The sequence below is a fragment of the Coturnix japonica genome, chromosome 4 (genome assembly GCF_054131305.1).
Source record: "Coturnix japonica strain WE chromosome 4, WE-NBRP24, whole genome shotgun sequence".
In the NCBI taxonomy this organism is placed as follows: Eukaryota; Metazoa; Chordata; class Aves; order Galliformes; family Phasianidae; genus Coturnix; species Coturnix japonica.
Genome location: NC_140666.1, coordinates 12,045,585 through 12,070,764, shown reverse-complemented (window position 1 = coordinate 12,070,764; position 25,180 = coordinate 12,045,585). Strand labels below are relative to the sequence as shown.

At 45.6% G+C, this 25,180-nt stretch overlaps 1 long non-coding RNA gene across 3 annotated transcripts in view; it reads left to right on the top strand.

The window, feature by feature from the left end:
* Positions 1–25,180, top strand: part of LOC107312705 (uncharacterized) — a 58,063-nt gene that overhangs the window by 26,538 nt on the left and 6,345 nt on the right. For all 3 annotated transcript variants that reach the window (XR_014945121.1, XR_014945119.1, XR_014945120.1), the window contains 8 exons: positions 2,555–2,688; positions 4,028–4,070; positions 5,282–5,459; positions 5,838–5,920; positions 6,761–6,884; positions 8,884–9,090; positions 9,474–9,580; positions 25,043–25,166. This is a non-coding gene — a long non-coding RNA (uncharacterized LOC107312705). The remainder of the gene's footprint in view (positions 1–2,554; positions 2,689–4,027; positions 4,071–5,281; positions 5,460–5,837; positions 5,921–6,760; positions 6,885–8,883; positions 9,091–9,473; positions 9,581–25,042; positions 25,167–25,180) is intronic.

Below are 25,180 nucleotides of genomic sequence, written 5' to 3'. Positions count from 1 at the left end.
CTGGGAACATTGCTAAGTTATAGGAACCCACAGATGGCTGTCATTAAAGGGAAAGAGTCTCTCCCGCTTGGTGGGCCGTGCTGCTCTGCGCTGTACGGCTGCAAATCGAGCTGCTTTCATGGGGGAGCAACAAAAGTGGTTTTAAAATAGGAATTTCAAACAGAAACTGCATGAGCTGTTCAGCAGGACTCGGGCTTATTGAGAAACCACAGTGGTAATTTCAGGCCTGATTTACAGGAGGCTGTAATAAGCCTCCCTTGTTTAAAAGAATCCGGCGCTGGTTTTATGGCTGGTGCACAACTGGGGCTGGAGGAGCTGCAGTGGGGCAGGTGCCCAAGGGCTGTCCTCACTGTAAACAGGGATGTGGGGTGAAGGCTAAGGAATGGGGTGTGTGTGTGGGAATGGGACAGCCAGCAAACTCCTTCCCCACACCAGGCACTGTCTGTGTGCCTCCAACATCCATCCCAACATCCCAACATCCATCTTCGCTTTGGGATGAACTCATCTGGGGCTTTGACTCAGGGAACAGCAGGGGAGAAGCTCAAAACAAGATGAAAATAGAATGCATTGACTGCTGCTGCTGCTGTCAAGACGGAAATGTCACCAGGTGAGCTCCTCTTGGATTATATATTAAGCCATGCTGTAATGTAGCATTGAGGCACTGCGTGGCTCCTGGGGGGTCATGCTGTCTATAGGAGCTGAGCATTGCAGGTGTGTGAGGGATGCTGGGGGCTGTGGTGGCACTGGGAGCCTTTCCTGACACAAAATGGCAGTGTATTTATTTATTTATTATTTATTATCAATTATTTCTCAGCTCCTACCACACCACCCTCCCTGTCCCTGTTTCACTGTTGTTGGTGTGGGCTTTGCTGAGCTCATTGCTCACTGGTCAAGAGCTTTCCCAAGCGCTAACCCTGCAAATGCTGTGTTTGCAATGTTTTCCTAAAACATGGCCAGAAGGATCCCATAGTATTTTTCTTCTTCTCTGTCTCTGGTTGAACCCAAATACTGTTTGCTGTATCTCCAACAACTCTGTTTATAGCTCCTTGACACAACCCCCATCGGTGTTTTGCTAGAAAAGGGTTCACCAACTGATGCAATTTCTCCCAGTGCTGGGATTGTGTTTATTTTACTGGAATTGTACTCCATTTATCTGGTTGCAAAGGGACTAGGCAATTTGTATTGGCAGCAGTGAATGTACTGAGACTGGCAGTGGTCGCACGCTCACGGCTTGTTACCCAGGGAAAGTTCAGAGCATACTAATTTATCCCACCACGGAGCAGCAGTAGAAGAAATGTACAAATGGTATCAGTCAGTCTTACATTAGTAACAGCGTAAACATTTTTTTCAGATGATAAAAGATCCAATAAATCTACTTTATTCCGTTTCATTGTAAGGTCCAGTTCCTCCTTTCCATCATACAAACAACTTCCAGGTAGCGGGAGGGATATTGCATTCCTTATTCACAAATCACAGTTTGACAGATTATTTGTAATTTTCAGTGCCTTCCTTCTTATACGGTGTTCATAAAACGAGATTAGAGTGATTTACAATAGCGAAAGATGGAACAAGACTGAGAGGAGATGTGACTCATTAGACATCATCCTGAGCCTGTTGGAAGGAGCCTGCATCGCTCAAGAAGGGATGCTGTGATTTTCCAGTCCCAGGGATTTAGTCTTACTTTAGAGGTGTTTCAGTACCAAAGCACCTGTGTTCCAACTGAAAACATGACCTACCATCCCTGCTTTTGCCTTTTGTGAAGCCAAACAAGCAATTCTTTGGGAAGGCTCCCCACCTTCCTTCTGACCCTAAAATTCTGTGACAGTGCTCTTGTGAGGCCCCATCTGCAGTACTGCGCCCAGACCTGGAGCCCCCAGTACAAGGAAGATGCAGAGCTCTTGGAATGAGCCCAGGGGAGGCCACTAAGATGATCAGAGGGCTGGAGCATCTCTCCCATGAAGAAAGGTGGAGGAAACTGGGCTTGTTTAGCTTAAAGAAGAGAAGGCTCTGGGGAGACCTCACTGTGGCCTTCCAATACTTGAAGGGAGTGTATAAACAGGGGAGCAGCTATTTACAAGGATGAATAGTGATGGGGCAAGGGGGGGGATGGTTTTAATTGAGACAGGGCAGGTTTAGGTTAGATATTAGGAGGAAGTTTTTCACCCAGAGGGTGGTGACGCACTGGAACATGTTGCCCAGGGAGGCTGTGGGTGCCCCATCCCTGCAGGCATTCAAGGCCAGACTGGATGTGGCTCTGGGCAGCCTGGGCTGCTGGTTGGTGACCCTGCACATAGCAGGGAGCTGGAACCACTTGATCATTGTGGTCCTTTTTAACTCAGGCTATTCTAGGATTCTAAAAACATATCTCATAGATGTTGTGTTACTGAGCTTTTTAAAAGTGAAAAAGATGCTTTTTTTGGTATTCAAAATGGGGTGATTGTGCTTGGTTTGTAATTCATGGCAGTTCAAGTTGCCAGTATTTGTTATGGTTCTGATATTCAGCTCTTGTACCCAGAACTTGCTTACTTACTCCACCCATTTGCTCTCTTGGCAGGTACAAATTTGGCTTCATTGAGCAAATGAAAAGGAAACTGGATGAACACCCAAGGGTTCCTTTTAGTGAGCAAGAAAACAGACTCCAGAAGAAGCCTTCTCAGCTCCTGGATTCATTCACAGTATTGGGAATTGGTGAGTGGGTTTCTGTCCCAGCAGTGGGCTGTAGAAACTCTCCTGCTTCAGTGTCTCCTCCTTCTTCATCTTCTCTTCTTGTGCACCCACATACTCCTGCTAAACCATGTAGTGCACCTCCCTAAACAGCAAAAAGTGGCTTGTCTGGAAGCAGCACTAACTTCAGTTCTCTCTGAGCAGACAGGATGTGTAACAAATGACGCATAAGCAGTAATTACACTCAATTCCTTCCTATTCTGCATTGATTATTCAGATGTAGGAAGACGAGCTCTCTCCTGAATAAAGAAAAGATCTGGAGACCCAAATATTGGAACACAGTTGGGTTTGTTTGGTTGTTTTTTTTCCCCTCTCCTTTGTTTTTCAGATACTGTTTACAGCCGTGGCACACCAAAGAGATGAAACATATATAAACAAAATCTCCTGTCAGAACGCTTGTAGTTTATGTTTGTTTAAAGGACAATTTTGTGTCATCTCTTTGTATTTTAATAGTCAAAATAAATTTTGCATAATAATTCAACTCCTCTCTGCTGCATGTAATGACTGTCTGCATTTTTCTGATGGATGTTTGTATTTGTTTCCTATGATTTACATGACCTGACGTCTCATATAATGAGCTTCCCAGCACAAATGCCATTTGTGATACTCTGCGCAGCACTAATCTATCATTTGATGACCTTACAAGAGCTGGGGTCATGGATTCAATCAGTAAAATGTTTCAGGGTGTAATTAATTATTCCCCCCACTCTCGCTCTACAACTGTTCGTTTACAAGTTGATGAAAGCGATGTTATTTCTCAACACTTCCCCAATACATAGGGTTTGTTTGTATAATCAATCACACTAAGTTGGGGAGTTCTTAGTATTCATGGCTTTGTCTTGCTTGGAACTTCCAAATGTTTATTTTCCAGCCTAATTTAATAGTTTAATTAGCCAAACAACTAGCTACTGTACTTGTAAAAGTGTGCTCAGGTTGTGATTTAATAACATGAAGACAGCCGTGGCTTTGCATTTCCTGGGCTGGATTGCATTATGTGGGCAGTGGAGCCTTGCCCAGTGCTGAGCCTTGCTGGCACGATGCAGCACATGGAAGGGCTGCCTGCTCTCTGCTTCTTATCTAACAACAAAGGGAACACAAGGTCTTGGCCCTTAGCAGCCCTCGCTTGCTCAGATATTGTTTAAAAGATGGTGAGATCTCCAAGCTGGGGCTCAGGCAGTACTTCACAACATAAGGTTAGTGGACACGGTGGGGATGGGTTGATAGTTGGGCTTGATGTTCTTAGAGGTCTTTTGTTTGTATTCAGTCATCTTTTCACCTAATAATTTGAATTTCTGATTTGCAGATGGCTCTGGACCCACCCTGCAGGACTCTATTGGGGCAAGGAGGTGAGGTCTTTGCCAGCAGTACTCAGGACAAAGCCACTGATGCAGCTTGGAAGATGCCAAAAGCCATCAGCAGCTTAGCAATGAATCCCCCAAAATGCTTTTGTTATGTTAACAAGTTTTCTTTTATTCTATCAAGGTCTTAGGGAATCTTTCTATTGACCATTAAGGCAAAGCAAGACAAAACACACTGAAATTGAGGTCTGAATGCTTATGGACAGAAATCCTATAATGTTATGATTCAATTTCACTTTGGGTAAAGATGATTGTTTTTGCAGTCCAGCTGATTGGCTCACTGAAACACAGGGGGAAAAAATCAGAGGGAGGGAAGGAAGGCCGGGGAGAAAAACAATAAAAGCAGGGAGACCACAAGAAGAGCTGGGAGAATATTCCAGTTCCAACTGGGACGGGAAAAGACACAGGTGTGTCTTTGAGGGGCTGATGTGAAGTGGTGTAGCAGTGTTTTTCTCATGACCTGTAGCCATTACTTTGATTCAAAACAGGCAAGGAGTGCAGCAGTTCTGTGTTCTTAAGGGTGGTGTCTCAGACCCTTCAAACCACACAGTGCAGCTCATGTCTATCATATACATGAAATCATTTGCAGAATTAATTCTAAATGTTGTTTCACAGGGATCTGGCTGCATCCGCTATATTGAGACTGATACTAATCGTTCTGTTGTGTAGACTATAGCCACTGCTATGTCTGGGGAATCACTGTTGTTGTACAGACTTCTTGCAGTGGTATTTGAGCTGTGTAGGATCTGGGTTTTCCTTTGAAACGTTGGAGGTCAGGAACAACTAGTCCCAGCTAAGAACTAATAGCCTGGAGCATAATTTCTCCGTAGTGAGAGAGTATAGAAGTAGCATCTGAAAGTACAAAGAAAGTCACTGTGCTTTTTGCTCTATCAGCAGACTTTAATGAAATTTTGAAGGGGGAAAAAATTGCTTCTTGGCTTAAAGCACGAGCTATGTTATTAATCTCTGCAAAGGAGTTTTATAATTGAAATGCCGATGGAACAGCAGCTCTACTGACTCAAATGGTGACATAACAGTATCTAGCATGGACATACATGAGGCTGCATAATACTATGTCACGATCACAAGAATTACCAATAATGCAGACATATTGAAAAATATGGCTTAGTTGATACCAGTTCCTTTGAAATTGGATTTTCTGCATTCTTTCGGCACCTGGCACCTGTGTGATGTTGTAGGTACTCAACAAGACTTTCCCAAGAGGTCCCATATACCAAAGCTACAAAGGCAGTGAAGAGTCTGGAGGGGGAAGATGTATGAGGAGTGGCTGAGGTTTGTTCAGCCCAGACAAGAGGAGACTGAGGTGGTCCTTTAGCAGCCAGAAGTTGGAGCCAATGGTGCCCCTTCCAACTTGGGGTATTCTATGATTCTACTGTGGGGGTTGTCTTTGGTGGGTTATCGGCATGGAGTACACTGCCTGTTGGTAGTACAGCATTGTCTTATGCTATTATTCTTATCAGGAGTCGAAAAAAAATATTTGTGTACTTATACTGACAGGATCTGTGGTTTCAAAACAGTAGCTGGCCACTAGAAAACAGAACAGTCAGCTCTGAACCGCTCCTTACCCTCAGCCTCTCAGGCAAACTGTGAAATTGACAGGCAGTTTCTTGGCCAGGTTAGCCTACAGGCCCTTTGGCCAAGCCAGAAGCTCAACTTTTCCCAGCACGTCCTGATCTGCATGTCTTATTTGGGGTTTTTGCTCCAGTGTGTGCTGTTTTTGTTCTTGTTGTGCAGCCCTGAGGAAATGGTGACCTCGCAGGGTGGGAGCACTCAGAGAGACCTGCTCGGATCTGCCTCTGAAATGCAGACATCCAATGGTAATTTTTATTCAAATTTCTCTAGGTTTTCCTTTTCTTAAGGTTTCAAAAAGCTGCAAAGAAAGCGAGACGTATAAATTACTAGTCTCAGCCTGTGCTTTTCTGTGTGCATTTCTGATTAATACACGCCAACATGCCTTCATTATCACCTTGTTTTGTACCTACCTGTCAGATATGTAAAGCAACTCTGATATCAGAAAATCTCATCTTCTGCTTCCCTTTGCTTGAAACTAGGTGAATGTGCAAACGAGCTAAGAGGGAAAAAAATAGACTGCAAGAAATAGCCCTGGCTTTCTAAATAACCATTTCCTTCCCTAAAGTGGAATGCAGATGCTGAGGTGGACAAGAAAACAGCAGCACTGGAGAACCAGTCCTGTCCTTGTCTGCGCTGCTCTGATTCCCCCGTGGAGATGAGCTCCAGTTGGCAGCCCTCATGGGTGCCCCAGAAGCTCTTTCTTAAAGATGTCAAGGAGCACCAGCGCTCTGGGACCCCCATTGAGCTGCTGCCTCCCTGTCCTGAGAGCTTGTGGAAAAGGATGCACTGGTTGTATTGATCGGTTTAATACCTGTACTTTGTATTTATGGCGCACACGGGTTCTTGTGCTCCTTTTAAATGTTACATTAAAATACAGAGTGGCACCAGCTTTAAGGGGCTGAGGCACCGGGCTCCTTTCCTGCTCTTGTCTCTTATTGTGAAAAATTTGCAAAACTCTCAGGGAGGCTCTTGAATTACGGCTCTTCCCCTTCCTCATGATGCATGCAGAAAATAAATGTATTATTAATCTGCCCACTGCCAGTGATCTCTGCTCTCTCTCTCCCTGTCTGTACACGGGGAGACAGATTGACAGGAACAGCAGACATATGCAGAACGATGTGGCGTGCGCTCAGGCTGGTGGGTCACCAAACGCTCGGGATGATGAGATGCTCGGTTTGAACCAGGGCTGCAGACCTCAGGAGCCATTTGGTGAGTTGCTGCTGAGCTCCTCTTTGGTCCCAAACACTGTGGGATTTGGTCTTGGGCTGTCCATCCACCTTCCAGCTCTGAGTGCTGGCATGCTCAGGGTTTCATGGCACGCAGACGTGGTTTGCTGGCTCTGCGCTGTTTCTCCCCCTTGTATGGGCTGCTTCCTTCATCTGCGTGCAGTTCCAGGGGGAATGCTCTCACTCTTAGATGATATTCAAAAGGAGCTGGTTTCACATCGTGCAGCTCCTTAGTGGTTTGCTTTTTGCAGCTCCCCAAGCTGTGCTGCAGAGCTCTACAGCTTCCAGAAAGCCTCAATTTATCTGCAGGGAGACAGTGAGCACATCTCTCCCTCCCACTCCCCCACATCAGAATATTTTCAATCAAAAACTTGGTTGGAATATCTGGGCACCAACCACCACAATACCACTGCAGCAGATACGGCCACATGTATGATGGGCACCCAGGGAGCATCAGCACCTCCTATGCCTGTGGAGCAGAGATCCTTCTCCTTTCCTCAGCCTCCACCTTGATGATACAAAAACTTTGCTTTCTGATTCTGGAGATGGCAATTTTGTCCTTTTCTGGGTCAGAGCACGAGGCTCACAGAGGGACAGAGGTTGCAGGAGTTCTGTTTGCACTGGGGTTGGGAGAGCAAAGAGCAGCGTTGCATCTTGCCTGCTGTGTGCATCCCTGGCAGAGCGATGGGCAGCAATAAAGCTGTGCTTGCCACGTGAATAAGTAATGCCTCTTTTACAGCTCAGTTTTAATGTTTTTTTGCTCTGTTGTTATTCTGATGGTGCTTTTTTAGTTCCATTTAGTGCTTAGCAGGGAGACTGTTGCAGTCCTTATTGCATGCAAAACAAAGCGATTGCTGTTTGCTTCCATAAGTTCCTGTTTGCATTTCTTCCTGTTTTCAGTGGCCTGTTGGAGGATGGTCAGGACCCTGTTCTCATCCTGAACACCACAGGGTGTGGAGAGAGAAGGTTACTTGGATTTGTATGAGCAAATTCACAGTCTGGAGACATGCATCGATGCTAATTGATTTCCTGTCTCTTTTCCATGTTCAAATGATCTGCTATATCACCGCTATAAATATCAATAACCTCGTGGCTGGAAAGCATGGCACAATGTCATCACCTCGTACAGTGTGCAAAGGGCAGGAGGAGCACCACCTGCTGCTCAGCTCACAGCAGCCTTCTGTCCTTGGTGGCAGGTGTGTGCCCTTGTGCTTCTCCTCTCCACAGGGGAATGAGGGGAGTTGCCTCCTCTTTTCTCCCCATGCAGGACTGACCATGGGCTGGTGTGACAGATATTTCTTGGCACGTGTCAATGGTCTTAATGGAACGGTTGCAATTGGAAGATGCTGGTGCCCATTCTGTGGACATAATCTATCCAGTGGGCAGATGTGGGCAGAAGCCATTCCAGGATTATTTTTACACTACAACTGTCATAAAGTGGCGAACAAAACCCCTGACCCTTGGAAAACAGAAGTTAAGAAGGAACATAATGAGTAAGGAATGTAAGGACAACGTGACCTCTTGTGAACTGTCTGGAAACAGGTCTGATAATAGGAAATAGGAAATGCTTCTCCAAAAGAGCAGTGCTGCAGTGTCACAGCTGCCCAGGGAGTGCTGGGGTCACCATCCCTGGAGCTGCTCCAGGTCTGTGGGGATGTGGCACTGAGGGATGAGGTGATGGGCATGGTGGGGTGGGCTGGGGTTGGGCTTGGGGATCTTAGTGGTCTTTCCAACATGAATGATTCAGTGGTTCTATAATACCATAGTGGGTAAGGCTGAGCAATGCATTTTGGGTTCTGCATTCACTAGGACTGCTCTGATGGTTTGATCTGGCCTAGAAATCACATGGTTCCTCTGCTGAATCTTGGATTACACCAGATTTCTTTGCTTGACCAAGGACACTTCACTTGGTATCTCTTGAAGTTCCAGGTGCCAAAGAATTCACCAATTCCAAACTTACTGAGATGTTTCCATGCTAACAGGTTACAGTATGGAACTCTTTACTGTGAGTACAAGTGGGATGAAGAGCCTTGGATCCATGGAAGCTATGGCCCTCTCTCATGTACCCAAGAAAGACCTATTTTGCAACCTAGTTCAACCAACTTTCTTAATGACTGCCCTCATTCATTAGGCTAACAGAAATGTTTAATCTCAGAAATCAGGGACAATTCAAAGAGCCTAGAGGCAAGGTGAGTGACAGGGGCTGGGTGGTGATGTGGGTCAAGTAATGCAAGGGCACATTCTGGTGAATAAGTGCTGAAGGAAAGTGAGATAATTCATGTCAGTCAATGTAAGGCTGTGAGAACAAGACCTTGTCACATTAACATGATGTTTTCTCATTAGATTACACTCAGGCTCAATAAAAGCAATACTATTGACCTAATATATGTAGATGTCTCTACGCATTTATGATTTTGCAAATTTTTTCTATCGATCAAAAACAGTATTTAATCATTAGGGCACACATTTAATAATAACAGTGGCCTCTGTCCAAAATGAAATCTCTTCATCTTATTTTTGTTCCTAAGGATCAGCTTTTGTCCTGAGCTTTTTGTTATCTTTTTACCTACAGTGTGGAAGAAAAAAATGTGAATGTACTGATAAGCTTTCCAAGTGATTACAAGACTGGGAACGTGGTGAAGAAAAAGCTGCTCTATGATACACAACCTGGGCAGCCATGTAAGCAGATGAATATGCCTTCCAAGACATGCAGATGCAAGGCTGAGCATTTAGAAAGAGAGAATGTAGGTCAGGCTAGTAGAGGAGGAGGACTCTGTCTTAGGAAGCAGTAACTCAGTAAGGGAACAGTGGAAAACTGAATGCATGTGACTTCCTACTTGTGGTTGCAGCTGAAAGACCAGTACGTTTCCTGGGTATATGGCTAAGTATAGCAAGCAGTAGGAGTAGGGAGTTGTGTTACCTCCGTGTTTGGCACTGGTGCACAGCTGTGGGGTGTTGGCTGGGTTCCGGTGTCTGCATGTCAGAAAGTGTGGGGACACACACGCCCCCTTCCCCTCCAAATGTCTGCAATCAATGTGCAGTGCTGCACTCTGGTTCCCTGGCTGGGAATGGTTCCCTGGATGGCACCCAGCATCCCACCATGTGGGCAGAGGGCATGGGCAGCACACTGGGCAGGGGCTGTGGCCACATTGGTGCTGCTGTAAGTGTGTGTTCTCCCACACTTTGCATCTCACTGTGTTTGGTACCTCTCTGGTCACTTCATCGGTCAATGTAACGGCTGAGTGTTTTTGTCTGTTAAAATATCTGTTTGCATGCAATTTGTTTTCTCTTATCAACTTGTCCCAGGTCCCCCTTACACATTTGCAGGAGTTATTTATATAGAACACTTCATTTTCCCACAGGTCTCTCTGCCTGAAGTAATATTGTAAGCTAATTCCCTCTGGTAAGCAGTCTTATCCAGACTTTCCTTGTTCATCTAGAATTCAGCAGCATAGTTTTTAGAGATCTGAAACCCCAAGATATCGTGCTGGAGCAGCTGAAGCCAGCACAGGAGATCAAATATTAAAACAGACAGGTCAGAGCAAGGCATGGAGCTCCATGAGGCCTCCTGAAGCTCTCTGCAGTGCTGCTGATTTCTGCAGAGACTTTTTTTATCGGTTCCCATTTGCTGCATGTTTGTTTCATTCATTTTTACTGTAATTATTGTGTCTTGGAGTTTTGGTTTGCCCTTCTGCACCAAAGACATGTAGGCGTCATTGCCAATAACAAATAGCTCCTACTTTTAACATACTGTTATTCAAAAGGTTAGGTTATCTCCTTGACAGCTTGACATTCAAGGATCACAAAGCTTCTCCACAGCAACCATGCACGGGATGATCTAATTATGCTTTGACAGGTCATCCCACAAAACAATAAGTGGGACAGGAGGTATTTTATCTTGCTACTCTGCGTGCTACACGTCAAAGGCATGAAGGCAGGAGAGCTTCAAAACAAACAATGCTTTCAGGGCTGGTGGTAGCTGTTGCAGTGACCTGTCTGATTCCCTTCCACCTCCCACTGCTTGGCTGGCACCAGCCTTGGTGCTCTTGCAGGCAGTTTTATGCCAATTCCTGACTAAATGCTTCATAAGAAAAGTACCAGCCAGACCGAGCTGTTAGTTTTTTCCATGAACTGAGCCTTTCGGCTCGTTGCTGCCTCCTCTATTGTAATTTAGAATGAGATATTGTCGTGTTCTTGGCAGTAATTACACATACATTATTATAAAGGTTTTGTTGATTAAAAAGGTAGAATGCATTATTTTAAATGGTCCAAATACTGTTTCCATTAAGATAAAGGGATTATTTAGTAGAATAGAATGTTGTTGAGCACTTATTTGGCATTTTTCCTCTTGAACGCGCTATAGCAATGTTTGCCTAGGAAAAAAAAAGTCTTCTGTATGACTGGAAGAGAGTGCTGGCCCTCAGAATTTGACATTTCATCATTTTCTGCTGGAAGACTGGAGCTCTTTAAAATGGTTTCCCAGTTTTGTGCAGTAGAGAAGGTACCCTGAACAGTTACACGTGCCTCTTGTGAGGGAGAATGGTCCAGCGCTACCATCACAATCCCAGAAGACATTTCCCATTTTACAGAGCGTGTGCTAAGGTTTGTCCCCAAGCAGTGGGCTCTGAGTGGCCCCAAGCATTTGGAAATGTGCTATGGAAGGAGAGACACTGAGCATGGGGGGCTGCCAGGGGGAAAACATTAAAACGTACCTTTAATTGCTTTTCAAATGATTATCCTCTTGACCTTGGTAAATGTCACGTTGGAAGATGCTTCGTACAACTAGTCGTCTTCCTCTTTAAAATAAAGGTTAGTTTAAGCTTATCGAGTAAATTAATTGCCATTGCAATGTACCGTGGAAAAAATGCTTTCACTCTATCCTGAAGACAGCTGTGAGGCCGTAACTCTCCTTCTGGATATAAGAATAAGTCCTTTGCCAGAGTAGTAATTATCTTAGCATCTGTCTCTTCCTTTCTCTTCTCTGAGAGAATTGAAAGCCCCTGACAGGGTTTGCAGATCAGAAAACACAAGGGAATTCTCAGCCGCACTCCCTGAGGACTGATATTTATGTCCTTACCTTCCCATATGCTGTCCCCTTTCCTTCACACCAGAAATGGGAGCAGTGCCAGTGTGCACTAATAATGGCACGTTCCCCATAGTCGCCTGTCCTGGCACTCACAGCAGGGTGGGTGTTTGCAGGAGATGAGAGGTAATGGCCTTAAGTAAGTTATGCCAGGGGAGGATCAGGTCAGATATCATGGAAAAATTATATTCAGAAAGAGTGGTGCTGCAATGGCACAGCTGCCCAGGGGGGTGGTGGGGTCACCGTCCAGAGGTGCTCCAGAACCATGGGGATGTGGCACTGAGGGGTGTGGTGACGGGCATGGTGGGGTGGGCTGGGGTTGGACAAGGGGATCTTGGAGGTCTTTTCCAATCCTAATGATTCAATGATTCTGTGATCCAAGGCAGAGCCATCGCCTTGTGTGTTGACAGCACTGCTGCTCCTGTTTTGCACTGTGAACAAATTGCATGGCTGGTGTGTGCCTTCCTCCTTCCAGGTTATTGACCATACAAATTAATTAAACCGATTCCAATATTGATCTCAATGGCAGTGTATACTTTGCAGCCCAAACTGCTTTCTTTTAACTACTTGTTCTCATCAATATCACAGACAGTTCTTTCTCCACTTGGGCAACTCCATCTATAGAACAGCCAACATCCACACGATGACTTTCCAGAAGGGGCCTTGCAAATTCATCCTCTTGTCCAAGTCTTTCTGTACCGTTACCTAAGGTGTGATTACTTTTTCTTATGCTCCCAGCAGAAGAAAAAGGGGGCAATGTAGGCCTTGCAAAGCATATAGATATGGAAACAATTATTGCTGAATACAGTGAAATCATCCTCTATGTGCAAGGCAGTGAAAGCCAGTGCTTGTCAGTGTGTATCTTCCCAGGGCAGAGCTCTCTGCTCCAGCCCAGGAGCACACAGAGCCTCTGGGACCCCTCCTTGTCCTCTTCAGAGGGTAAAGCTATGTCTGCTCCTCTCCAATAGCACTGACCTTCTATTGGCAATCACCAGCCTTGTCTTCTGCAGAGGTGTCAGTTTGAATTTGCATAGCTCCCAGGGGTCTGATACATCTCTCTTTTCCCCCTCTGTAAGTTGAAGAGAGCTTCTCTTCCCGCTTCCAGTTTATCACGATCCTCTGCCTTGGGACTGACACTGTAAGATCTATTAATTTCTCACTGCTCCAAGTTTAAACTGAAGACCCTCCTGTAACCCACTTGTAACCTTCACAGGAGAGCGGAGTATCCTTGCCAATTATCTCAGAGATAGCTTTATAAACTCATTCCCTCCAAATACGTTTTACAGCAGGAATAACTCATATGAAAAAAAGACTCACCTTCCTTTCAGCAATGTCACTGGAGTCACAGCACATTCAGAAAAGGGGAGGCACCAGCAGGAGTTGTATGAAATCACACACGATTCCTCCTTGCTCCTTCTTTTCTCTCCGCCATCTCTCCCAGCTGTCAGAGCTCTCGGTCACATCTCCAGTAAAAGCATCCCCATTTCTAAGTCCTGATGCCCTTTGACACGGTCGATTTGTTCTTACCTCCCTTAGGACCAAAAGTAAATGGGAGACTTCTTCATTATCTTCCAAATGAGATGTGAAACTGAGGTCCTGACCACTTGTGATCATTAGAAAAATCCCATTGGCACTTCATGCAAGAGCAAGACCATTAGCCCTGATGTCCTGACAGAAGTCCAGTTTGGGTGATTATAATTACATTTTGCCTGCTTTTGTAGCTTCAAATGGGAAATATGCTTTCCCTTCCTTGGTGTCCCAGCTCCCTGTGCAGTGCAGACACTGCTGGTGCCTCGGTGAGGGCAGGATGAACCCTGGGCTGCTTCTCCCAGGTGGGTTTCAGCAGAGATAGGTCACAGGCTGCTTCTCTCCCAGATCCACATCTTGGCTTTCTATTCAGCTCATGACACTTCTATTACATGGGACTGAATAGAAGGTGTTTCCCAGTGATTGCACATTTATTTTTGTTGTGTTTTGAGTTTTTACAGGCATGCAATCAGGCCGAGTAACACACTCATCTAGTCCAGATGGAGGAGCATGATTTTTTTTCCAATCTTTTGCAGGTTTTCTTCTTGTACCTGTATATAACTAGTAGCTCTCTGATCATAGTAAACCCTAAGTAAATAACAGCCTGAGTTTGAACCATGCTGGAGACGAACCAAACTGGGATGAGTTAGTCTTCAAAGCTGCCAGAATGGGAATTTGCCATCCCAATTTGACTGAGGTTGTGTTTCAAAAGCATTCATGGGGGACTGTGAGCAAAATGCCACATAGCTGGGGAATGCAGCTGGCACCCTGTTTTCTGGCTGTGTCATAGCCCTGGGTGAGCTTTAGGAAACTCAGGACACCTTGTATAGGTGTTTCAGATACACGTGTGGCAAAAAGGTCACAGTGTTAAAAACTGCCTCTAATCACTTGCATTTAATGCAGGTTCAGTTACACAGTTGTTCTGGTAACAACTGCTGCTACCTTTATCCTAAAATAGGCACTTTCTGTGAAACAAAGGCACTTTCTTTAGTAAGAAAATGCACTTCTAATTGTGTCCATGGGCTCAGTTCCTTCAGGGTGTAGACACACCAGGGTCACCACTCAGTCCTGGGCTTGCTGTCTGACTTTCCTGGAGCTGCAGATCCTCTGCCCTCTGGATGTGCTGGGAAGCTGCCCAGCTCTTTAAGACCTTTTCAATTCCCATTTTAAATCCGGAGTTTTGGTCTGAGTTCATTTGCTCTAGCTTTTTCGCCTGTGTTTGTTTGCCCATTTGGCTGGCTCGGTATGCATTTCATTTCCCTGGCTCCTTAGGCATTTCTTTGAAGTCTGATGAGAGCAAACATTTAAGCTACCTTTCCTAGTGGGAAATTCCTACTGTAACCTCATGGGTTCCAGCCTGGCTCTGCAGCAGCTTGGCAAGGCAGAGGGCGTGGAGGGGGGCACTGCAGAGCCATGCACCCAACAGCATCCACAGTGCTAATTTCTAGTGGCATCAAGTGTGGATAGCCAAGCCAAGCTGAGGCCATGAAGGCTTCCTAACAGCACCATCCTTGCCATTGCGCAGCACAGGGACAAGCAGTGGTTGTGCTGGAGGCTGTATTCTGGGCACAGCGGTGTGTGCAGTGTCACCAGGATTCCTCACCATTCACTGCTGCATTGCACCTCAGCATGTGCTGGCATTACCCCTCCTTGCTGTATCCCAAATACTGTAACAGAGAAGAACTTGTAGGAACAAAAGATATTTCTCCCTAAGCAAAGTGTTGCTGGAAAGGGCTAAGGCTGCAGGAAGCTTTTACTCCCCTATCTGTATTTGTAATTAAGCTTTGCATTAATATCAGATGAAATTAAGCTCTTTCCCTGTAATCGGGAGGGTGGCTGCTGCTGAGCATATGTGTTTAAAGCAGAATTGTACCTGCTGATCTTGATGAATGGGTCATTTGTGCTCTGAGTTTTCTCTGAAATGAGGAGGAGAGTACACAGCCCCAGTGCTGATAAGACATGCTGTTATTTTGTGTTCTGTAGCCATTTCTCCAGGAAGCTGTTGCTTCATTTGCATTGCTTTTTTAACCTTATATGCTCAGTGGGCCCAGGCGAGGCTTCTTTCTTCTTGAATTAAATGTAATCAGGCTGAGCAGTGAGGAAGAAATGATGAACGAGGACATCATTTTGGAAAACACATATCTCCTGACTGCTTATCTCAATGACATAAGAGGACTTGAATACAGTATGGAAAATATATGTAGATAGGGGCTCAGAGTATCATGCTGGAGACTAATAGCTCAGAGGGCTAGACCTGACCAGAAACTATTTATTACTTAGAGCATTGCTGTTGTAATTTATAAGGGTTAATCATTAAAACTTTAATTCTCTTGGAAGAAAATAGATGAGGAGTTCAGACATTTGTCAAAGTTGCAGAGGAAAGGGACTGGGGGCAATGGAAGGAGCAACCTTGAGGGGAGAGTTGGTGGCAGTGGTGTGCGCAGTTGGTGTCACTGGGGATGGAAAAACAAATTGCTGACTTGGCTGGGATTATGCATGGTCCTTAATGCATGGCCAGGCCCAGGGCTGAATGGATTTGCTATAGGGGACCACAGGGGGCAAGGACAGGTGGCAGGAGCATGGTGCAAGGAGGGGCAGGTCAGCAGTGCACAAATAGCAGGCACCAAGCATGGAGATCCTGGGCTGGCAGCAACATCCCACAAAATGTTGCAGCATATGCAGACTCTGGAGGGCAAGAGGAAGAGGAGACTCAAAATACAACTTCACAAAGTGGAAGAGCACTGAGGTTGTTGTTGGTGAGGCTGCTCTTCCAGCTCAGGGTGCACATGTTAATGGTCCTATAAACTGGGTGAATAAGGAAGAGAAGAAAGGGGAAATACTTGCCAAATAATTTGCTTTTAAAATATGCCAATGTACTGTTGAAGTTATTTATTTGTTATGTGACTTCCTCTAGCTAGAATAGATCTGATAAAGTCTGGCCATGCAGAACCGAAATAGCATTGAAGCAGGCTTGTTCAGCACAGGTCAGCATGCAATTATGGAAACATCCACATATTTGTCTGGATCAGAGTGAGCCATTGTGCCATGAAAAGGAAGGAGATTTTTTGCACCGATAACATGAATCCCGTGAGACAGAAAGTGCCTTTGCAAATCCAAGCCATGGCCATGTTGTGGTGGAGAGCACAGCACATCCCAGAGCAAGGCCAGGGCGAGTCTGCATTAAGGGACCACTAATCATGGTAAATAAAAATGGCAGAAAAGTCAGCATTTAGAAAATAAATGGAGAGCTTGGCCGCAGCTGAACCCCTGCTCAACCCCCAACAACCTCCAGACTGCCAGTATTTGAACTGTAAGTCTGCAGATGGTCTGCAGTGCTAATTGAAGGATGCTTCTGAATGCAGTGTGGCACAGTTTGCCTGACCTCCATGCTGAGCATATTTCATTGCAGAAAAGGCCCTGAATGTTGTGCAAATCCTGACACAGCAGCAGTAAATCAGCTCCCAGGGAGCAGCCAGGAATCATCCCTCCTCAAAGGTCTGCAGCAGCCGGATGCGGGGGAAGAAGAGCTTTGGTTAGCAAGCTGAGCCCTAAATGAATTGAATTACGAGAGGGTATTAATTAGTGTCTCTGTTTATTGGCATTGCCATAAGATTTGCCACTAATTCACGGAGCAAGTGGTTTGCCTTTCTTATGAAATGTGTGCTCTGGGATGCAGCCCCCCAGTGCACTGCTCACACCTCCAGTGTGCAGATGCAGCCAAACGCAACTGTTGAAGCAGCAAAGAAGGCGTGAAATTTATGAGCTCATTTTTGTTACTGGCCTCCCTCACTCTTGGGAGGTATCAGTCAGAGCCAGCCCATCCTGGTGGTAGCTTGGAGGACTGCATTCAGAGTACCTGAAGAACAGGGTGCAAAACTTGTGGCAAAATGATAGATCAAGGTTTGGCAGAGCAAACTGAGAACTGGGACTGGTTTTGGAAATCCTCCAATGGCTTCCTTTCTGAAAGTGACAGTTATCCTTTCTGTGTTTCTTTCCCCTTTCCTTTTTCTCTTATTTCACTTTCAAGGTGTATGGGAAATCACAGCTTGAACCTCTGATTAATCAGCTGAGGCAAGTGTTGGGTCAGCTGTGGAAGCACAGGTGAGAGTAATGGAGCTGTGCTCCCGGAAGGGGTGGAGCTTGACTCCACCTCCTCTGAGACCTCATTTAAGGGCTGACCACCACTGAGGCAGCATCTCTTGGAGATTGCTCCTCAGTGGAGACTGCTTCAGCTTTCTGGTCCAGGCATTGACATTGGTGAGTTTTCTTTACTAATAACCTTTGACTATTTATCGCCATCTTAGTCAATATCTTTATATTAGCCACCTTTAAACCATCCTCTGTTACCACCTTTACACAAGGTACAGAATTTCCAGTTTTTGTTAAGTTCCCCTTTGTTTCTGACTTGCTTTGGCCATTATCTCCAAGTAGGATTGCAGTGCCATGAACCCAAGGTGCTCTTCTGCCTATCAGAAAGCTGCTGAATCTTGGAAACTAATCATGAAACTTCAGCACGAGATGGGGACAGCAGCTGGAGCAACCTGGAAAAGGAGTGGGAGAAAACTCCAACACAAAGGAGGTCTCTGAGCATAAAATGGTGTGTGCAGCAGGTGTCCTCCTGCCCTGGGCTGTGGTGGCTGCTATTCAAGGTCCAGAGTGTGCCTGGAGCTGTCTCAGCTCATCATCCTCTCCTTCCTTATCTTTCCATCTGTCTACTGGGAGTAGAGGTAGTACTTGCAAAGTGCAGTCAGGCAGGGGACGTGTTCAGCAGCACCTGTTTGGAAGACCACTGTGTGTGGTCTCAGAGATCATACAATAAATGGCAAAGTGATATTATATATGGCAAAGGGAACCTCAGGCTTATAAAACAGCTACTTTTGGGAGTGCCACAGAAATCTGTCAAGTATTCTTACTTCAGAAGATGTTACTGTGCAAGCCAAGGGCTCCTCACTTGCATGGAGATGAAGAACAATGCCTGTGAGTTAAGAAAGTGTGAAGGGGACATAGTCTTCCCCTCATATTTGCACACTGGTCTTTAGATTGCATTATATAAATCAGCCCCACCAACGGAATGCGAGTGTTCTGAAATATTGTATTTGCTCTGGATCAGTTCACAACCAGATTGCTTTTATTTTGTTTCATAAGAAGTTGAGATTGGAGATGTATGGACATGTTACTCTTTATGTTTGCATCTGCCACGCTGGCAGGAGAAAAATGGTTGCTTGGGTTTTGTGAACATTCTCCAATTATTTTTCTAAAATGGTTTGGATGAAATACTGTTGGTTCATATAATTAGCTAAAATAATAAACTGGCAAGAGTTTGTTTTTGTTTCCTTTCAGAAGGAAAAATACTGCAATGAGCTCAACACCCTGTATCTTGGCATGCACTGGAATGCTGCGATGTGAGCAGCTCCATGCGGATCATGCACTGCACCCAACCCAATAGTGGTTCTGGTAGGGGGCAGTGAGTCCTGTGAACCCCCACCTGCAACAGGCAGAGACCTGGGGGAAGCCTGAGGGCTGGGTGTGGGACTTGAGTTCTGCAAACTGCTAAAATGATCTAATTTTGAGTTTGCTCTGGAAGCGTGCTTGTCTTTCTAAGCCGTTTTGGATGTGACAGTACCTGTTTTTACCCTTGACTTCTGCAACAACCTACCTGCTCTCAGAACACCCCTCCTGCACAGCATCCTCTGCTCCTCCATCCTGCAGGAGCTGCGTACACTTGGATAGAGGATCAATCACCATAATAGCTGTTGTCTTCAAGGTTTATTAATGCCTTCCAACTGAATTCCTGTTTTCCTGCTAATAACCCTTCCAGTGGAACACTTTGGTGGATACACAATTATTCATGTGGCAAACTTGCCACTTGAATGCTGGTAGGTAATTAGTAAGCTTTGCATCCAACCAGAAGCAAGTCATTTTTAATTTCTGCAATAGACTTGAAGCTGGGATTATTGCATTGCAGGATTTTTACTTAAAGCAACACTCTGGAAGGAGGAACAGTTGCTGTCTGTTGAGGTAATTAGGGGTGCACAGGTGTTCCTCATAGAGATTCATTTGGTCCCACAGCCCATATTAGTAGGCTTATTTCTACACTTGTGCTTAGAGAGCTGTAACTGGAAGTGCCAAAGGTCTGAAATGGCAGTGGTGAAGAGAGGTGGGCTTGGTGTGTTGGGCTTCTCCTCGCTAATGGGAATTGCAGGTACTATTCTACTAGCTTAGTAAAGAGCCACTACCTGTCCCCAGCAGGTTTTGGTGGGTAGGTGCTGCACAGGACTGGATGCAGAGCACAGGTTCAGTTTCCCATGGCAGACATGGATACAGGATTGCATGTGGGCTAAAGATAGTATGTGGTCCTCTGTTTTGTCATTTTTTCTGTCACTTTAATGCACGTTATGTTGGATGGCCACGATAGCTGGCTGAGCTGGGAGTCATCTCTCTGCCTCAGAATACCACAAGTTAAGCAGTGTTTATCCTTCACTAATTCTTTTAGGTGGAATTTGGAATTTGAGAAGGTTAAAAGTTGAAAGGGAGAGGCTGATTGCTGTAAAGCACAGATTTAACTTGTGGTTTTCTATTTCTTCCTTACACTTTCCTTAAAGGCCTGAGGCATGATAACAGAGCTGTCAGTACCTTCAGGCTGACTATTACAATCTCCTGAATGCTCTCAGGAAGCCAGAGCCTCTCTCAAATGCAGCACTGCTGTGGCCAACTTATCCTTCTTCCAGACAACTGAATATGGAAAAGAATACAAAAGCAGAGCCTGTCAGTCACCCCTGGGCGGTTGTCAGCATCTGGAAGGATGGATGCAGAAGTTCAGAGCAGCCATCTTCATCTAGTCACCTGTGTGCCTGAGTCAGAGGTAACTCCTTGGGATGTGGGGTGCAAGTTCTTCTCTGGAACATGTCTCAAGCCCATGGACTTAATTATGGGTGTCCTGTGATGCTGCTCACCTTTTTGTCCCCTGTGTGTCACACAGGTCCTGCAGAATCCCCCCTCCCCCCGCAGCACCACCTCACAACCCATCCTCTTCACTGTGAACAATGCATCGCCCTGCACGTGCTGCTCCAGCCCTGACCCACACTGCAGCAAGCACCCATCAGTTCAGCCTGCTTTTATTCATTTATTTCATTATGCTGTTATGGCCCTCATCAGACACAGTGCTAATTAACTCGGTCCCACCCTAACAACTCCTGCCTCCTGCATCGTCTCCAGGGTTTCCAGTGCAAGGCTTTGTAACAGATCATTCCTCCCAGGGGACCCCAATGGATGCTTTCCATGGTGGAGATCCAGACATCAGACAGGGGCATGGTCTGGGTCTTAGGGCTGTGAGCACTTGGGGACTGTCCCCAGCTCTTGTGGCAGTCTATTGATGGGACACTCTGCTGGTCAGGAGGGCTTTATTCTGCCCCTATCATCCTCGAGATGGGCAGAAAGCTCTCAGCACCTATTTTCAAAAGGAAACCTTTTGTTTTCTTCTTGTTTTTATGCATTACAGTCACATTATAAAGAAGTCCTGTGGAACATTCAGCTACTTACTGCACAATTATAATCATATTTGTATACCTATAAGTAGGTCACCAGTCTCTTAGGTTAATCAATTACAGTGGCATTCACACCAGTTTCTTTCATAAATCACTGGGTTTTAGCATATCCACTGAGATAATGGAGGAAAACCATCTAATTTTGATCTAACCGGAATGAAATGTGAACGTGCATAATTTGCTCTTACAAAGTGTATCTAATGTTCTCCACATCTTTATTTATTTGTGCTGTTTCATGCTGCATATTGCCTAAGTGGCAAAAAAAAAATTGCAGAGGCTGTTGCACTTAGAACTAAATGACCCACAATAATACAATTTATCTGTGTTTATGTTACATTGTTCTTCGTGACAGATATTTAATCACCCACTTCTGATGGCTGATGCGCTGATCACAAATCACAGTGGAATCTGGGGCCCAACTGCAAGCTCCTTGGGCGTGATACAAGAATATCTGGGAGAGCTGTTTTGCTGTGTAAACCAAGCAGTTAAGTGGGAAGGGAGGACTTAGGCTGGAGGCTGTGAATGCTTTAGGACATAGTGGGATGCCACTGTGTAGCATCTGCTAAGCTACAGTCACTGCAGCTGCTTTAATGCTTACCCAAGCTCAGTGAATGGGCTCCATCAGAGCCAAGTGTGTCTCTTTTATGCCTGCCTCACCTGCCTTTTGGCTGGCAAGGACGTTTGGACTGATCCATCAGCACCTCACTGAGGGATGCACCTCACCATGGCAGGCAGGTGGAGAGTGTGTCAGCTGAGACCATCCCCTGCCATAAGCCTCGTGGTATGCTTGCTGCAAACAAACAGCATTCATTGGGAAGTGCAAACGAACTGTCTGGAAGAGGTGCTGGCTCATACCCATTGCCTAGCTGCAAGCCACTGCTCTCCATCCAGCCCCTCTTGGAGCAAGCAAATACAAAAGCAGATATAGCAAATGCAAAGCAGATATAGCTTTCTGTCTGCATGAATGTCTGCCTAAATATCCCCTCAGCTGCCAGTCTGGAAAAAGTTGCTGTTAGAGAGGTGGAAATGCAGGGAGTGCATCCTGAGCCAAAGCACCATGCGGGTGAAACAGGGCTGCTGGAGTCACCTTGTGCAGAGATACTGACTGCTCTGGAGACGAGACACTGGTTAGGAAACGGACTCTTCTTGGAGCTGTGGAGCAATTCTTGCCCATTTCCAAACAAGATCTGAACAAGCAGGTGAACACCTGAGCTTAGATGATGAACAGGTGAACACCTGAGCTCTTGCCCAACTAACAGCCATGCTGCAAGCTCACTCTGGTCATGCCATGCCCTACAGCTTACAGCTCCAGGGTGAGCTCAGGGTCCCTGCAGACACCATGGCTCTGCCAGCAGGTGGGTCTGGCCCCAAGGAGGGCTGTGTGCCTGCTGTGTGCTCCTTGCAGCTGAGCATCCTTGTGTGGGAGGTTGGTGCTGGGAGAGGATGCTGCCGGAAACATGCACGGTGGGAGCCAGCTGCTGTCACATTGCTCATCCCAAATGAGTTTGTGAAAGAGAGCTGGGTGGAAACCGTTCCTTTTTTTAACCTTAGTTACAACCTTATGCTAAAAATACTCCTCCTTTCAGAAGCAGCTGCTACCTGAGAAATGAACAAACAGAGCCTTCAGAAACTCTTGTGAGTTTTTGTGTGTGTTTTAGCAGAAAACTAAGAATTTCTATGCTTGGATTAGTTTGTTATTCTTGCTTATTTTTTTCCCCCACCTGAAATTGTTCTGTGACAGAAACTACTCCAGCCTGTGTGGCCTGGCCAACCAGAAGGTCTGATTTGCTATGAACATCACTACTTAATGTTTGGTTTTTGGCAGCCACAGGAGCCCCCAGCCCATGTGTTGCATTGGTCTTGGGCACTGTGTAGATTTGGAGGCCGTGTGTGGGGATGGGGGCACACAGGATGAAGGGGAGGGGGCTGGTACTTTGCGCTCAGCAAGCAACCCTTGTGCCCAACAGTGTGGGCAATGGGAAGGGGTGCAGCTGACCTCCACGTGCCGGTTCTGCCACTGCTCAGCTCTGCTCTGGAGGAGTGTTTGTGAGGATTTACGTGTGTCAGGCTCCTATTTCAGGAGAGAAATCTGTCAGAAGATCATAAATGTTCTGAGCAATTTATGTTCACTGGTTTGGGCGCCTTAGCCCCAGGAGTAGATAAATTGTGGCTTAATGTTTTATTTCACATTTCCAGGGAATTTAGTGTCTTTGGAAGGCTTTGGGTCGATTGTCCCAGAGGGAAATTCTCTCTTGGTGGGATGGATAACTCATGGGAAGGGCAATCCCAGTGCTATGGGCTGCGCCCTGGCACCATGCAGTGCATAGCAGGAGGTGCTGGAAAGTGTCTTCTTTGGATATATTTCTATCTGAGTAGAGAGCATTAATCTGTTTATAGTTCAATGGGAGTTTGGAAATCCTGCATGTCTGAAATGACAGCAGATGGCACAATAGAGGGTTTAGCTGAGTTTTAGGTACGTGGACAAGTTAAATTAATTAACAGTAATCTCTTTAAAATGTATGGCAGAGTAATACCAGCCTAGTCTATAGAAAGATTCTTAGGGACTTAATAAAGCTCTAAGAGTAATTAATTATGCACTAACCCATGGTTAAGCAGATATTATCATCCAGTCAGTGGGCAGAATTTGTGTTTGCCATTTGAGAAAGAGGACCATTAGTGTTTGCTTTGCTGGTACCCACAAGGGATGTCCACAGTCCCCCATATGCCCACATGGACGTGGGATGTCTTCAGCACTGGGGGAGAACTATACCAGTGTAAAGCATGTGGGGTCAGAGAGGTTACATCACTGGGGAAAATGGAGAACTTTGCTAAGAACAGATATTTAGCTTACTACCTTATAAGCACCTATCTAAGCTCTGTTCAATTAACGAAACATGATTTAAAGTAAAAAGGATTGGTACCAACCAAACCACTGAAATATAAGCTCTTCTAATTATGCAATAAGATAACGTCTACCAGATTAAAATTTTAATTAGCTTAATTTAGGAACAGAAAAAAGCATTAGACTTATAGCTCTGAAACACATAAATGATATCAAGGGGAAGGGGAAAGAAAGTGTAAATGGGTTGGGTTTTGAGTACGTCCTCATGCCTGGTGTTTGCCGGGAGAGCTCAGAAGATCCCATTGGATTTAGGTGGCTGGGTTGGCTGCAGCAACTGCCTGGGAGTGAGGGGCTCTGGGTGTAGGTGCTTGGGCACTGCAGTGTCCTTGGTATTCTCCAGCAGTCCTTTCTAACATCAGCTGCCTGCAGCTCTGCTTTCAGAAGGGAGAAACAGGCTAATTATAACAGGCACTGTTGTTCTGTTTAGTTTTTGTTTTGTTTTTCTCTTTCCTTCGCTCTATTCATAGATTTAAAGGCCAAAAAGGACCATTAAGTCCAACTAATCCTACATCCTGCTTGACAAAGGCCATCCCGCCTATCCCCTAATTCCTCAGTACTGGGGCTGACCATGACCGTCTGATTATATACAGTCTGAAAAATGCACTATGAGAGCCTCTGTGTGCCTGAGCACGGAGCAGGACCCCACTGCAAACACCCAGCCTTGATTTAAAGACTTCAAGTGATGGATGATTTATGTTATCCCTCCCAAAACCACTCCAATACTTAATTACATTTACAGTAAAATAAGTCATTGAGGCTGATAGCATGGGGAGCCGTAACATGCAAAGTGCACGGTGTGTAGTTGCGTTTGGCTATGAGGTAAGGAATCCAACAAATCTCTTTTATGCCTTTTCAGGGAAGAAACAAAGACATTTGAACCATTTGCACAACACAGAAGCTCTCCAGCATGAGCCCTTAAAGGGCTGGAGGCTTGCTGGGGAAGCTTTGAGGAGGAGAGTTATAAAGAGCAGAAGGTTTTACGATGCAAGGTTGAATGGGAAACTTTTATTGGTGGGGTTTGGCCAGCTCCCGTCCCATGGGGGAAAGGCAGAGGAATCTGAACATACTGTTTTCTCTTTTGGAAGGTCAAAGCTGTTGCAGACAACGGTAAAGCAGCATAGGAGAAACACTCTTTCTCCTCTGTCATCGCTGTCAAAGACGGAGGAGGGGAAGAAGTCCCACACACCACATTTCAGCAAAGCCCTGAAGGTAAAAATGATCTC